This window comes from Molossus molossus, unplaced genomic scaffold, assembly GCF_014108415.1.
Source record: "Molossus molossus isolate mMolMol1 unplaced genomic scaffold, mMolMol1.p scaffold_m16_p_5, whole genome shotgun sequence".
NCBI classification, from domain to species: Eukaryota; Metazoa; Chordata; class Mammalia; order Chiroptera; family Molossidae; genus Molossus; species Molossus molossus.
This window is the reverse complement of record NW_023425388.1, coordinates 112,191,199-112,207,261: the sequence shown is the minus strand read 5'-3', so window position 1 is coordinate 112,207,261 and position 16,063 is coordinate 112,191,199.

Below are 16,063 nucleotides of genomic sequence, written 5' to 3'. Positions count from 1 at the left end.
GCTGTGAAAAATGGCAAGGCTTCTAACTGCCAGGAAGAGTCAGAGCCTGTCGGAGATAAAAGTACTTTTTAAAAACAAAAAGCAAACCCAGAGCACAGGAGTTTGCTTTGCAACCACTCAACCATGGCTTCTGTTGAGGGAGGGCCGTGCAGACCGGAACTGCATCGACAGAAGCTGGGTGGGAAGCCCTGGAGCACTGTGGGCCCACGGGAGACCTGTGATTTGTCCTGTGATTTGTCACAGCAGCCCTTCCTGAGAGGCACAGGCCTCTCCCAGCAGCAGTAGCCTGGGAAAAGGCAAATACCCTGCCCTGAGGGATACAGCTCACCTCACCCCCAGGAATCCCGTTTGCCACCCTCTGCACCTCAATCCCTGCTAAGGAGACAGCAGCAGAGGCCAAGCCTATGGGCTTGAATTGTCCTGGGGCAGGGGGCTCAGTGACTGGCTTGGAGATGGGGGCGTTCTTTACACTGTCCCAGGAACCTGACTGGTGCTTCTGTCTCATGGGAGAGCTGATACTAACTCCCTGCTTGCAGCAGACCCAGTGACAGCACTAGCACTGTGCACTGCTGAGATAAGGGAACTATTCCAGGACAGATTCAGATAGGTGGCACTGGGACAGGGAACATACCCACCGTCTCCCCTGAAATCTAAATGGCACCTTCCCTCATGGAGGACCCAGCGGTCCCATCCTCCCGATTCTGCTGAAAGCCTTTTGGGAAGCAGCCCTTACAGTGCCTAAGACTGTCAGCTGGCCAGCAGGAGGACGGGGGCAGAGGTGGAGACCGAGGAGCCTTGGGACTTTTGCTTATCCGACCGTGGGCCGCGAGCTGCTAATAAGCTAGCCTTAGAGTGCAGCTTGGCCCCTCCCATGCACAGCCAAGCCCTGTGAAGGCAGCAACAAACTGTGGATCATTTGAAACTTTGAACAGTTTGCTGAAAGCAAAACATGGACAGTACCTTCCACCAAAGTACCTCCCAGAAGGCCCAGGTACAGCAGACAAACAGTCATCAGCAGTCAGCATAAGAGCAGGATCAGAAGAGAGCTCCCAGGAGGCACTAAACTCTACTGAGACAAACTCCACTTTGCTTGTTCCCCCCTTTTTTGCATTATTTTAAATTATTGTTTTCTTTCTTATTACTTTGTTATCTTCATCTCTGTTTCTTTTATCTATCTCTTATTTTCCCTTTTTTATTCTATTTTTCTTCTTTCTTTTCTTTTTTGTATTTCTTCTTTCTTGTTTTTTATTCATTTCATAATTTTCCTTTTTTTCTTTTACACGATGTTTCTTTTCTTATTTTTCTCTCCCTTCTTTCTTTTCACATTACTTATTTATCCACTTTTTAGTCTCGTATTTTTTTCTTTTTATTTCTTATATTATTATTGTTCTCTTTTCACTTTCCTAATTCTTTTATTTTTTATGATTGTCTTTGTTGTTGTTGTAAGGGTCTTTTGTATGTATTTTTTGTTTGTTTCTTGTTTTGTTTTATTTTGTCAGCACCTGTCCAACCACTCTCACAATATGGTCAGGGTTGAGACTCACAGATACCAGCCAGAGGCCACCCACAAACAGGCCAACAACAATCAAGACTCAATTACAATAGGAGAGCCCAGATAACCCACACAAAGGACATTCATAGAGAATCCAGCTCAGGAGATCCAAGAGACTACACCACAGGGTCCCACAGGACACTTACTGCATAAGGGTACCCCATAAAGACTGGGAGCCATGACAGTTTTATCTAACACATAGAAGCAGACACAAAGGAACAGTAAAAATGAGGAGAAAAAGAAGCAACCCTCAAATGAAAGAAAAAGAGCAAGCTCCAGAAAAAATAGTTAAATGAAATGGAGACAGGAAATTTATCAGATATAAACTTCAAAGTAATGGCAATAAGGATGTTTAAGAATTATAGGGAACTACAGCAGTATGAAAGAGAAAATAGAAACCATGACTAAGAACCAGTTGGAAATGAAGAATACCATATCTAACATCAAGAATACACTGGAAGGAATCAAGAGTAAATTGAATGAATCAGAGGATTGAATCAGTGATTTTGAAAAAAAGAAACCCACCCAATTAGAGCAGTGAAAAGAAAAAAAAATAATAATAATTAAAAAGCTGGAGGACAGTTGAAGAGAAATTTGGGACTACATAAATCATAATAACATCTACATCATAGTGGTACCATAAAGAGAAGAAAGTGACCAAGGAATAGAGAAACTGTTTAAAGAAATAACAACAAAAAACTTTCCTAACCAGTTGAAGAAAAAAGTTGCACAAGTCCAGGAAACACAGATAGTTTCAATCTAGATGAATCCAGAGAGACCCATTCTAAAACACATTATAATTAAAATGACAAATGTCAAAGACAAAGAAAGAACCTTAAAGGCAGCAAGAAAGAGACAGAAAGTTACCTACAAAGAAGTTACCATTAGACTGTCAGCTGATTTCTCAACAGAAACACTTCAGGCCAGAAGATATTGGCATGAAGTATTCAAAATAAAGAAAACCAAGGACCTGAATCCAAGACTACTCTATGCAACAAGGCTATCATTTACAATGAATGGCAGAATAGAGAGCTTTCAAGACAAAATAAAAAGCTAACAAAGTACATTACCACCAAATCAGCATTGCAAGAAATGCTAAAGGGACTGCTTTAAGAAGAAGATAATCTAGAAAGAGTCCAGGCAATGTGGCTCAGTGGTTGAGTGTTGACCCATGCACCAAGAGGTCTCTGGTTTGAGTCCCAGTCAGGGCACATACCCAGGTTGTGGGCCAAATCCCCAGTGGAGAGCATGCAGGAAGCAACCAATCAATGTCCTCTCTCATCAATGTTTATACCTCTGTCTTCCTCTTCCTTCCGCTTCTCAAAAATCAATAAAGAAAAAAGTTTTTAAAAAAGATATCTAGAAAGAGAGGAACATAGGTATAAAGAAAAAAATAGCAATAAATAAGTACCTATCAATAATAACCTTAAATGTAAATGGACTAAATTCTTCAATCAAAAGCTATAGGGTAGCTCAATGGATAAGAAAACAACCCATAGATATACTGTCGACAAGAAACCCACCTCAGAACAAGAGATTCACACAGATTGAAAGTGAAGGAATGGACAAAATATTTCATTCAAATGGAGACAAAAACAAAAACTAGGGTAGCAATACACATAGCTGAATAAACAGAATATATATATATATATATATATATATATATATATGTAATTTTTTTTTTTTTTTTTTGAAATTTTTATTTATTTATTTTTTTGTTACAGATATTTTACCTTTTTACCCCATTGGCACCCCCCACCCCCCCCACCCACTACCCTGTCCCCGGCTTAGTTGTCCATGTCCATTGGTCATGCATACATGCATATAAGTTCTGTGGTTTATCCCTTCCCACCCCCCCACCCCCCATCCCCTCTTCTGAGGGATGTCAGTCTGTGCCCCACTTCCATGTGTCTGGGTCTACTGTATTCCTCAGACTGTTATGTTCATTATATTCCGTATATAAGTGAGATCATGTGGTATTTGTCCTTCTCTGCTTGGCTTCTTTCACTTAGGATAATACTTTCCAGGTCCCTCCATGTCGTCTCAAAGGATAAGAGATCTTTCTTTCTTACCGCTGCATAGTATTCCATTGTGTATATGTACCACAGCTTTTTGATCCATTCGTCTACTGGTGGACACTTGGGCTGTTTCCAGATCTTAGCTATTGTAAATAGTGCTGCTATGAACATGGGGGTACATATATTCTTCCTGCTTGGTGTTTCAGGCTTCCTAGGGTATATTCCCAGCAGTGGGATCACTGGGTCAAATGGAAGTTCAATATTTAATTTTTTGAGGTAGCACCATATTGTTTTCCATAGCGGCTGCACCAGTCTGCATTCCCACCAGCAGTGTATTAGAGTCCCCTTTTCTCCACACCCTCGCCAACACTTGTTTGATGATTTGTTGATGGCGGCCATTCTGACAGGTGTGAGGTGATACCTCATTGTTGTTTTAATTTGCATCTCTCTGATGCTTAGTGATGTTGAGCATTTCTTCATATGTCTCTTGGCCATTTGTATGTCCTGTTTGGAAAGGTGTCTATTCAGCTCCTCTGCCCATTTTTTAATTGGGTTCTTTGTCTTCCTTTTGTGGAGTTGTATGAGCACTCTGTATATATTGGAAATTAACCCCTTATCTGATACATCATTGGCAATGATGTTCTCCCATACAGTGGGTTGCCTTTCCATTTTGATGATTGTTTCTTTTGCTGTGCAGAAGCTTTTTAGTTTGATGTAGTCCCATGTGTTCATTTTCTCCTTTATTTCTGTTGCCTTAGGTGATGTATCAGTGAAAATTCTGCTCCGTATGATGTCCGAAATTTTGTTGCCTACATTTTCTTCTAGAATTTTTGTGGATTCACGGGTCACACTTAAGTCTTTTATCCATTTTGAGTTTATTTTTGTGTATGGTGTAAGTTGATGGTCTAGTTTCATTTTTTTGCATGTAGCTGTCCAATTTTCCCAACACCATTTATTAAAGAGGCTGTCTTTACTCCACTGTATGCTCTTGCCACCTTTGTCAAATATTAATTGAGCGTATTGCCTTGGGTCCATTTCTGGGCTTTCAGTTCTGTTCCACTGGTCTATATGCCTGTTCTTGTGCCAGTACCAGGCTGTTTTGGTTACAGTCGCTTTGTAGTATAACCTGATATCTGGTATTGTGATCCCTCCAACTTTGTTCTTCTTTTTCAAGATTGCTGTGGCTATTCGGGGTCGTTTTTGGTTCCATATGAACTTTTGAAGTATTTGTTCTAGTTCTATGAAATATGTCGTTGGTATTTTGATGGGGATTGCATTGAATCTATAGATTGCTTTGGGTAGTATGGACATTTTAATTATGTTAATTCTTCCAATCCATGAACAGGGTATGTGCTTCCACTTTTTTATATCTTCCTCTATTTCTTTTTTCAATGACCTGTAGTTTTCTGCAAATAGGTCCTTTACTTCTTTGGTTAAGTTTATTCCTAGGTATCGTAATTTTTTTGGAGCGATGGTAAATGGGATTGTTTTTTCCGTTTCTCTTTCTGTGAGCTCATCATTGATGTACAAGAATGCCGTCGATTTCTTGACGTTAATTTTGTATCCTGCTACTTTGCCAAATTCATTTATTAAGTCTAATAGATTTTTGATGGAGTCTTTAGGGTTTTCTATGTATAATATCATGTCATCTGCAAATAATGACAGTTTCACTTCCTCCTTTCCAATTTGGATCCCTTTTATTTTTTCTTCACGTCTGATTGCTGTGGCTAAGACTTCCAGTACAATGTTAAATAAGAGTGGCGAAAGTGGACATCCCTGTCTTGTTCCTGTTCTTAATGGAAATGTTTTTAGTTTCTGTCCATTGAGTATGATGTTGGCTGTAGGTCTTTCATATATGGCCTTTATTATGTTGAGATATGATCCCTCTATTCCTACATTGCTGAGTGTTTTTATCAGAAATGGATGCTGGATTTTGTCGAATGCTTTTTCAGCATCTATTGATATGATCATGTGGTTTTTATTCTTCATTTTGTTTATGTGGTGTATCACGTTTATTGATTTGCGAATATTGTACCAGCCTTGCATCCCTGGAATGAATCCCACTTGGTCGTGGTGAATAATTTTTTTGATGTATTTCTGGATCCGATTTGCTAGTATTTTGTTCAGGATTTTGGCGTCTATGTTCATCAGGGATATTGGCCTGTAGTTTTCTTTCTTCGTAGTGTCTTTTTCTGGTTTTGGAATTAGAATTATGCTGGCCTCATAGAATGTGGTTGGAAGTCTTCCTTCTTCTTGAATTTTTTGAAATAGTTTGAGGAGAATGGGTGTTAGTTCTTTTTTGAATGTTCGGTAAAACTCCCCTGTGAAACCATCTGGGCCTGGGCTTTTGTTTGCTGGGAGAGTCTTGATTACCTCTTCAATTTCCTTAGTTGTTATTGGTCTGTTCAAGTTTTCTATCTCTTCCGGGAATAGTTTTGGGAGACTGTGTGTTTCTAGAAATTTGTCCATTTCGCTGAGATTGTTGAATTTGTTGCCATATAGTTGTTCATAGTAGTTGTTAACGATCTTTTGTATTTCCGTGGTGTTGGTTGTTACTTCTCCTCTTTCATTTCTGATTTTGTGTATTTGGGTTCTCTCTCTTTGTTTCTTGGTGAGTCTAGCTAAGGGTCCATCTATCTTGTTTATCTTTTCGAAAAACCAGCTCTTTGTTTCATTGATCCTTTGAATTGTTTTTTTGGTCTCTATGTCATTTATTTCTGCTCTGATCTTTACTATTTCCTTCCTTCTACTTGCTCTGGGGTTTTCTTTTTGTTTGCTTTCTAATTCTTTAAGCTGTGAGGTTAGACAGTCAATTAGAAATTTTTCTTGTTTTTTGAGGTAGGCCTGTAGTGCTATGAACTTCCCTCTCAGAACTGCTTTCGCTGCATCCCATAGATTTTGTGTTGTTGTGTGTTCATTTTCATTGGTTTCCAGGAAGTTTTTAATTTCTTCCTTGATCTCCTCGGTGACCCATTCATTGTTTAATAACATGCTATTTAGCCTCCATGTGTTGAAATGTCCTTGCATGTTCTTGTTGCAATTGATTTCTAGTTTCATGCCATTGTGATCTGAGAAGATGCTTGATATGATTTCAATCTTCTTGAACTTGTAGAGATTTAGTTTGTGTCCTATCATGTGGTCTATCTTTGAGAATGTCCCATGTGCACTTGAGAAGAATGTGTATTCTGTAGTTTTGGGGTGTAATTCTCTGTAGATATCTATTAAATCCATTTGGTCTAGTGCTTCATTTAGAGTCTCTGTTTCCTTGCTAATTTTTTGCCTAGAGGATCTATCCAGTGCTGTCAACGGGGTGTTGAAGTCCCCTGCTATGATTGTATTGTTGTCGATTTCTCCTTGGAAGTCCTCCAGAAGATTTTTAATATATTTTGGTGCTCCTATATTGGGTGCATATATGTTTATCAAGGTTATATCTTCCTGTTGGATAGATCCTTTCAATATTATGTAGTGGCCGTCTTTGTCTCTAGTTATGGTCTTCATTTTGAAATTTATTTTATCAGATATGAGAATTGCTACCCCAGCTTTTTTTTGCTTTCCATTTGCTTGGAAAATTTTTTTCCATCCCTTCACTTTCAACCTATGTGAGTCTTTTGTTGAGAGGTGGGTCTCTTGTAAACAACATATAGATGAGTCATGCTTTCTTATCCAATCAGCTACTCTTTGTCTCTTTATGGGAGCATTCAATCCATTTACATTTAAGGTGATTATTGATATGTACTTATTTATTGCCATTTTTGTTTAGTGTGGTTCTATTTTTCTTCCCATTTCTACTGCTAATTACAGCAGTCCTTTTAACATTTCTTGCAGTGCTGGTTTGGTGCTAATGTATTCCCTTAGCTTTTTTTTGTCTGGGAAGCTCTTTATTTGATCCTCTATTTTGAATGATAGCCTTGCTGGGTAGAGTAGTCTTGGATTCAGATTCTTGGTTTTCATGACTTTGATTACTTCATGCCATTCTCTTCTGGCCTGTAGTGTTTCTTGTGAGAAGTCAGCTGAGAGCCTTATGGGGTTCCCTTTGTAGGTAACCTGTTGCTTATCTCTTGCTGCTTTTAGGATTCTCTCTTTGTCTTTAATTTGTGGCATTTTAATTACTATGTGTCTTGGTGTGGGCCTGTTTGGGTTCTTCTTACTTGGGACTCTCTGTGCTTCTTGAACTTGAATGCCTTCTTCCTTCACCAAATTAGGGAAGTTTTCTCTCACTATTTTTTTGAATATATTCTCTATCCCTTGCTCCTTTTCTTCTTCTTCGGGGACTCCTATGATGCGAATATTATTACGTTTCCAGGTGTCCCATAGTTCTCTTAAGCTGTCTTCCTGTTTTTTAATAGTTTTTTCCTTTTGTTTTTCTGATTGGTTGATTTTTTCTACCCTGTCTTCTAATTCACTGATCCGGTCCTCAGCTTCCCCTACTCTGCTTTTTAAACCTTCCAATGTGTTTTTCATTTCGGATATGTCATTTTTTATCTCTTCTTGTTGGTTTTTAATTTCCATTTGGCTTATTTTCAGTGTCTCTATGTCCTTACTCATGCTGTTCAGCTTCCTCAAGATCATGGCTCTGAATTCTAGCTCTGTTAACATGCCTAATTGCTCCACATTGATCTCATCTTCGGTGGAGGTGTCTTGCTCTTTCATTTGGCTTCTGTTTCTGTGTTTCACCATTTTAGCTATCACTGTGGGCTTTGGAGCCTGTCAAGTTCTCCCTGTGGGTGTTGGTGTTCTGCTGTTTGTGGCTCCCTCTCCTGTGTTTAGATGAGCGAGGGAGGACCTGCGTTGAACACCACTGTCAAGTCTTACTTTCCTGGTTAAAGTTGCCAGCCCAGGAAACGTACTGTTATCCTCTAGCTTTTTGCCTGGAGGCTAGCAGTCTAGGTTAATTGATCAGTTTTGGGTTGTCAGTTGATTGAAAAACTCCCTCTGGTGCTCAGCCAAGGGGCTTTCAGGAGGGTGGGGCAGATGCTGGTTGTTAGTGAGCCTCAATTAGCACTTCAATGGCCCACAGGGTGGGGTTGGATCTCCGAGGGAGGGGCTGCTGCCTCTCTCAGAGCCCTGGGAAGGAGCAATGTGGAGAGGTCCCGAGTGGCTGCACTCAGCCAAAGCTCCGAGCGCCCTCCAAACCCCGAGTGTCCCGACACAGTTCCAGTCCAGTCCGCCCTCCCTCTGCCGGAGCCCAAGGTGAGTGGCTGTGGCTGTTTTAGCCTCAGTCCCGGCTACGCTGCAGGGCCGTCTGGGAGTGTAACCCACGGGCGCCGCTTATAGCTCAGGCCGCTGCCGAGCTGCCGACCGTGCGCTCCCAGTCCCGTCTCGCGCCTTCGCAACCCTACCGGGATGGAGTCAGTGTCCCTCGTTGTATGGTCCTCGCAAGCTGCTTTTCTGTTGGTTTTTCCTGTCGATTTGTCTGTGTTATAGTTGTAATTCCAGTTTGGTTCTGGGAGACGGTCTGTGTAGCTCCGATCACTCCGCCGCCATTTTTCGGTCCACCTATATGTAATTTTTTTTAAAGGCCATAACAAGAGGCAAAAAAAAGTAAGTACATAATACTAAAAGGATGGATCCAATAAGAAAACATAATTCTTGGAAACATACACACCCAACATAAGAATACCTAAGTTTATATAAATAAAACTATTGGAAGACTTTAAGGGAGAGATCAATAGCTGTACAGTCATAATTGGGGACTTTCATACCCAACTCACAGCAATGACTAGATTTTCCAAACAAAAAAATTTGCAACCTCTAATGACACACTAAATTAGATTGACTTAATAGACATATACAGAATATTTCATACCAAAGTGGCAGAATATACATTCTTGTCAAATGCACATGGAACATTCTCAAAGATAGACCACATGTCAAGACACAAAATAAGTGTTACAAATTCAAAAATTTGAAATCATATCAAGCATATACTTGGATTACAATGTCATAAAACTAGAACTCAACTACAATTAAAAAAAATAATACACATTTAAACATGGAGGGAAAATAGCATAATATTAAACAACAAATGGAACCTGGCCAGTGTGGCTCACTTGTTGAGCATCAGTATATACACCAAGAGGTTGCCGGTTCAATTCCCAGTCAGGTCACATGCCCAGGTTGTGAGCCCAATCCCCAGTGGAGGGGCATGCAGGAGGTAGCCAATTGATGCTCTCTATCATCAATGTTTTCATCTCTCCCCCTCTCTTCCTCTCTCTCTAAAATCGATAAAGAAAAAATATTTTAAAATAAATAAAAATAAATGAATGGATAACCAATAAGATCACAGAAGAAATAAAAATACTTCCTAGAAACAAATTAAAACAAATAAAAAATAACCCAAATCTATAGAACATAGCAAAAGCAGTCCTGAGAGGGAAGTTCATAGTATTGCAGGCCTATCTCAAGAAACTACAAAAGCACAAATAAACAACCCAACCCTACAACAAAAAGAATTAGAAATAGAACAAGAAAAGCCCAGGGTAAGTAGAAGAAAGAAAAATAAATAAATACCACAGTGGAAATAATTAACACAGAGACTTAAAAAAAAAAAAATACAAAAGATCAATGAAACCAAGAGCTGGTTCTTTGAAAGATAATCAAGATTGATGAACCAATAGCCAGACTTATCAAGAAACAAAGAAAGAAGAATCAAATAAATAAAATCAGAAATGAAAGAGACAAAGTAATAACTGATATCACAGAAATACAAAGAATTGGAAGGAAAAGGTATAAAGAGCTATTTGCCAACAAATTGGACAACATGGGGGAAATGGATAAATTTCTAGAAATATATGATCTGACAAAATTGAATCAGGAAGAATCAGAAAACATGAATAGGTCAATAATAACTAATAAAATTGAAGCAGTAATAAATAAAATTCCCAACAAACAAAAGTCTAGGACCAGATGGCTTCACAGGGGATTTTTACCAAACATTCAAAGAAGAACTAACACCTGTCCCTCTCAAAATATTCTGAAAAGTTCAAACGAAGAAAGATTTTCAATCTCTTCTTATGAGGCCAGCATTATTCTAATCCAAATCCAGATAAAGTACTCCAAAGAAACAAATTTTTAGGACAATATACCCGATGAATATAGATGCTAAAATTCTCAGCAAAATATTAGCAAATCAGATCCAACAATACATTAAAAAGATTATACACGATGACCAAGTAGGATTTTTTTTTTCTGGGAAATGCAAAGCTGCTACAATATTTGCAAATCAATAAATGTGATAGATTACATTAAAAACTGAAGGATAAAAATCACACGATCATATTAATAGATGCAGAAAAAGCATTCAACAGAACCCAGCACCTATTTATGATAAAAACCCTCAGAAAAGGGAATAGAGTGGTCATACCCCAACATAATAAATGCCATATATGACAAACCTATACCCAACATCTTACATAATGTGCAAAAACTTAAAAGTGTTTCCCCTAAGAACAGCAACAAGCCAGAGACATCCACTATTACCACACTTATTCAGCATAGGACTGGAAGTCTTAACCACAGTGATCAGAAAAGAAAAAATAAAAGGCATCCAAATTGGAAAAGTAGAAGTAAAAGTCTCATTATTCACAGATGACATAATATTGTATGAAGAAAACCCGAAGACTTGACAAAAAAAAAACTGCTATATTTGATAAATGAATTTGGCAAAGTAGCAGAATAGAAAATTAATGTCCAGAAATCAATAGCAAGTTTATACATCAACAATGAGCCTTCAGAAAGAGAAACTAAAAAAAAAAAAAAATCCTATTTACCATTGCAACAACAAAAAAAATAAAATACCTGGAAATAAACTTAACCAAGGGAGTAAAAGACCTGTTCTTGCAAAAACTATAGGACATGGAAAAATAAAGTAGAAGAGAATACAAAAAAGTGGAAGCATATAACATCAATAAAATATCTGTACTACCCAAAACAATCTATAAATGAACTCAATCCTTATTAAAATACCAATGGCTGCCTGGCCGGTATGGCTCAGTGTTTGAGTGTCAAACAATGTACCATAGGTAGCTGGTTCGATTCCCAGTCAGGGCACATGCCCAAGTTTTGGGCATCATCCCTAGCAGGGGGTGTGCAGAAGGCAGTTAATTAGTGTTTCTCTCTCATTAAAGTTTCTATCTATCTCTCCCTTCCTCTTTCTCTAAAAATAAATAAATAAATAAACAAATAAAAATAATACCAATGACATATTTCTCAGATCCAGAACAAATATCCCCAAATTTTATATGGAACCAAAAATACCTTGAATAGTCTCAGCAATCTTGAGGAAGAAGAACGAATTTGGAGGGATCACAATACCAGATATCAAACTCTCCCACAAAGACATTGCAATCAGAACAACTTTATACAGGTGCAAGGCAGGCATATAGATTTAGGGAAAATAACAGTGTTCCCAGAAATTGACCCATGTCAATATGGTCAAATAATACTTGGCAAAAGAGGCAAGAACATACACTGGAGAAAAGAAAGTCCTTTCAATAAATGGTGTTGGGAAAATTGGACAGGTACAGGCAAAAAGATGAAACTAGACCACCAACTCTTACACCATAGACAAGAATAAACTCAAAATGGATAAAATAGTTAAAACAATATAAGTCATGAAAGCATAAAATCCTAGAAAAAAAGCCTAGCAATAAAAACAAACAAACAAAAAACCACCAACCAAATGAAATGAACCCCCTTCATGAAATAACATATTTGCCAATGTTTTATCTGATAAGGGGTTAATTTCCAAAATATACAGCAAACTCATACAACTTAACACTGGGAAGTAACACAATCTAACTTAAATATGGGCAAAGGACCTGACTAGACACTTCTCCAGAGAGGACATGAAGATGCCCAAGAGATAGACAAAAAAATGCGCAGTGTCACTAATCATCAGAGAAATGCAAATTAAACTATAAAGAGGTATCACCTCACAAAAAGCTGTGGTAACTTTTACACAATAGAATAGTGCGCAGCTGTAAAAATGAAGAATCTCTTACCCATTGTAACAGCATGGATGGATCTGAAGATCATTGTGCTAAGCAAAATAAGCCAGTTACAGAAAGAAAAATATAACATGATCTCACTTGTATGCAGAATCTAATGAACAAAATAAACTGATGAACAAAATAGGTCCAGAGGCATGGATACATAGAAGAGAATGATCGATCTCAGAGGAGAGAGGTGTGCAAGGGAGGGGAAGAGATTAACAAAGAACATATATGCATATATGTATAACCTGTTGGCCCAGAGAATAGTGTGGGGAAGGCCTGCCTGGGGCTGGGCAGGGTCTGGATGGAGGGGGTGAAGGGATGAAATGAGGGACACCTGTAATACTATCAGCAATAAAAAAAGAAATCATAGTTACAATATTTTATTTATTTTATTCCAGCCTTTTATCTACCTACCTATCTACCCATTTGTGAAGACTTTTAAAAAATCTCTATGTGAATGAATTCAGTTTTGTAACTCAAATTATATCATTAACATTTACCCTTACCATGTAATTTTTATAGAAACTATTATATTTATAGCAACATTTCTATTGTGGAGATATAGAATTATTTTACTATCACCATACACCTAGAAAAATATGATGTTTTTACAGTTATGTCAAAGTCATGATGTTTTGATCATCTGTGAATATAAATTTTTATACAAATATATAATATTTTTTCTTAATATACATTGATATTAGCTGTGGTAAAATTTTACGATCAAAAGTACAATTATCTTTTTTTTTTTTTTTATCCTCACCCGAAGATATTTTTCCATTTTTTTTTTTTTTTTTTGTACAGATAGAGTGGGAGGGAGCAAGAGGAAGGGAGAGAGAGAGAGAAACATCGACGTGAAGGGACACATCGAGTGGCTGCCACCCGCACGACCAACCAGGGCCGGGGACAAACTGCAACCGAGGTACGTGCCCTTAGCGGGAACCGAACCCGGGTCTCTCCGGACCGCAGGCCGACGCTCTAACTGCTGAGCCAAACTGGCCAGGGCTACAATTATCTTTTTTATTAAATTTATTAATGTGACATTGGTTATAAAAGTATATAGGATGAAGGTATGCAGTTCTATAATGCATCATCTTTATATTGTATTGTGTGTTCACCACCACAAGTCAAGTATCATTTCATCACCATTTATCCCCTCTGTACACTCTTTCACCTTCCCCTCAGCCTCCTTGCTCTGATAATCACAGTACTATTGTCTGTATCTATGAATGTTTTTCTTCTCTTGCTGAATCCACTCAAATGTTTCCCACAGCTCTGCAACTCTACTCCCCTATGACAGTTGTCAGTTTTTTCTCTATCTATGAGTCTGTTTTTATTTTGGTTTTCACATTATTCTGTTCATTAGATTTTACATATGAGTATAATCATGTGGAATTAGTCTTTCTCTGACTGGCTTATTTCACTATACATAATAATCTCCAGGTCTATCCACACTGTCACAAAGGGTAAGGTTTCCTTCTTTTTTACAGCCAACTAGTATTCCATCGTGTAAATGTACCACAGCTTTTTTATCCACTCATCCACTAATTGACACTGTAGCTGCTTCCAAATCTTGGCTATGGCAGTGAACATAGGGGTGCATGTATTCTTTTGAAATAGTGTTTCATGTTTCCTTGGATATATTCCCCAAAGTGGAATTATTTGGTCATAGGCAGTTACATTTTTTAATCTTTTGAGGTAACTTTATACCAGTTTGCACAGTGGCTGCACAATATGCATTTCCACCAACAGTGCACGAGGGTTCCCTTTTCTACACATCCTCACCAGTACTTGTTTTTTGATTTCTTGACGATAATCCTTCTGACAGGTCTGAGAAGATATTGTAGTTTAATTTGCATTTCTTTCATAATTAGTGATGTTTAGCATCATTTGAGGTCTATTGGCCATCTATATGTCCTCTTTGGAAAAGTGTCTATTCAGGTTCTTTGCCCATTTTTAATTGGATTTTTTGGTGTTGAGTTTTTTTTTTTTGTTTTTGTTTTTTTTTAATTTTTTTTTTATCCTCACCCAAGGACATTTTTCCATTTTTTGCACAGATAGAGTGGGAGGGAGAGAGAGGAAGAGAGAGAGAGATGGAAACATCGATGTGAAAGGGACACATCGAGTGGCTGCCACCCGCACGACCAACCAGGGCCGGGGACAAACTGCAACCGAGGTACATGGCCTTAGCGGGAACCGAACCCGGGTCTCTCCGGACCGCAGGCGGATGCTCTACCCGCTGAGCCAAACCAGCCAGGGCGGTGTTGAGTTTTTATACGTATTTTTTTTTAATAAACTGTAGATATTAACCCCTTATCAGATGTATTATTGGCAAACACATTCTCCCATTCAGTGGGTTGTCTTGTTTGTTTGTCGATGGTTTTCTTTGTTGTGCAAACTATTTTTAATTTGAGGTAGTCCCATTTGATTATTTCTTTTTTTGTTTGTTTGTTTCCCGTGTCAAGAGATATATCAGAAAAAATATTGCTACAAGAAATGTTTGATATTTTACTGCCTAAGTTTTCTTTTAAAATTTTTAGAATTTTGAGCCTAAAATTTAAGTCTTTAATATGTTTTGAGTTTATTTTTGTGTATGGTGTAAGAAATTGGTCTCCTTTTATTTTTTTGAACATATCTGCCCAATTTTTCCAACCATTTATTAAATAGACTATCATCACCCCATTGTGTATTTCTGGGTTACTTGTCAAATTAATCATAGAGGCTTGGGTTTATCTCTGGAATCTCTATTCTGTTCCATTGATCTATATCTATTTTTATGCCAATACCAGGCTCTTTTGATTACTATGGCCTCACAGAATAGTTTGAAATCAGGTGTTCCATTGGTATCTTGATAGGAATTTTGGTGAATTTCTAGATTGCTTTGGGTTGTACAGAGATTTTAATGACGTTAATTTTTTTCCTATCCATCATGTAGTATATGCCTCCAAATATTTGATTCTTCTCTAGTTTCTTTTTTTGGTGTCTTATAATTTTCTAAGTACAGATCATTTACATCTTGGTTAAATTAATTTATATATACTTTACTTTTTGAAGCAATTTAAATGGGGTTATTTTCTTAGTTTTCCTTTCTGATAGTTTATTATTGAATTATAAAAATGCAACTAATTTCTGGATATTTCTTTTGTGTCTGAATACTCTTCTGAATTTATCAGTTCTAGCAGCATTTTGTGGAATCTTTGGGGTTCTTTGTACACAGTATCATATCATCTACAAATAATGACAATTTTACTTCTTCCTTTCCAATTTGGACGCCTTTTATTTCTTCTCCTTGTCTGATTGTTGTAGCTAGAATTTCCAGTATTATGTTGAATAAGAGTGGTAAAAACAAACTTAAATGATACACCTGACCAGATGGATTTAATAAATATTTTCTGAGTATTTTACCTCAAGGTAGAAGAATATATATTCTTTTCAAGTGCACATGAAACATTTAGTAGGATAGACCTCATGTTAAGACACAAAGTAAGTCAATACAT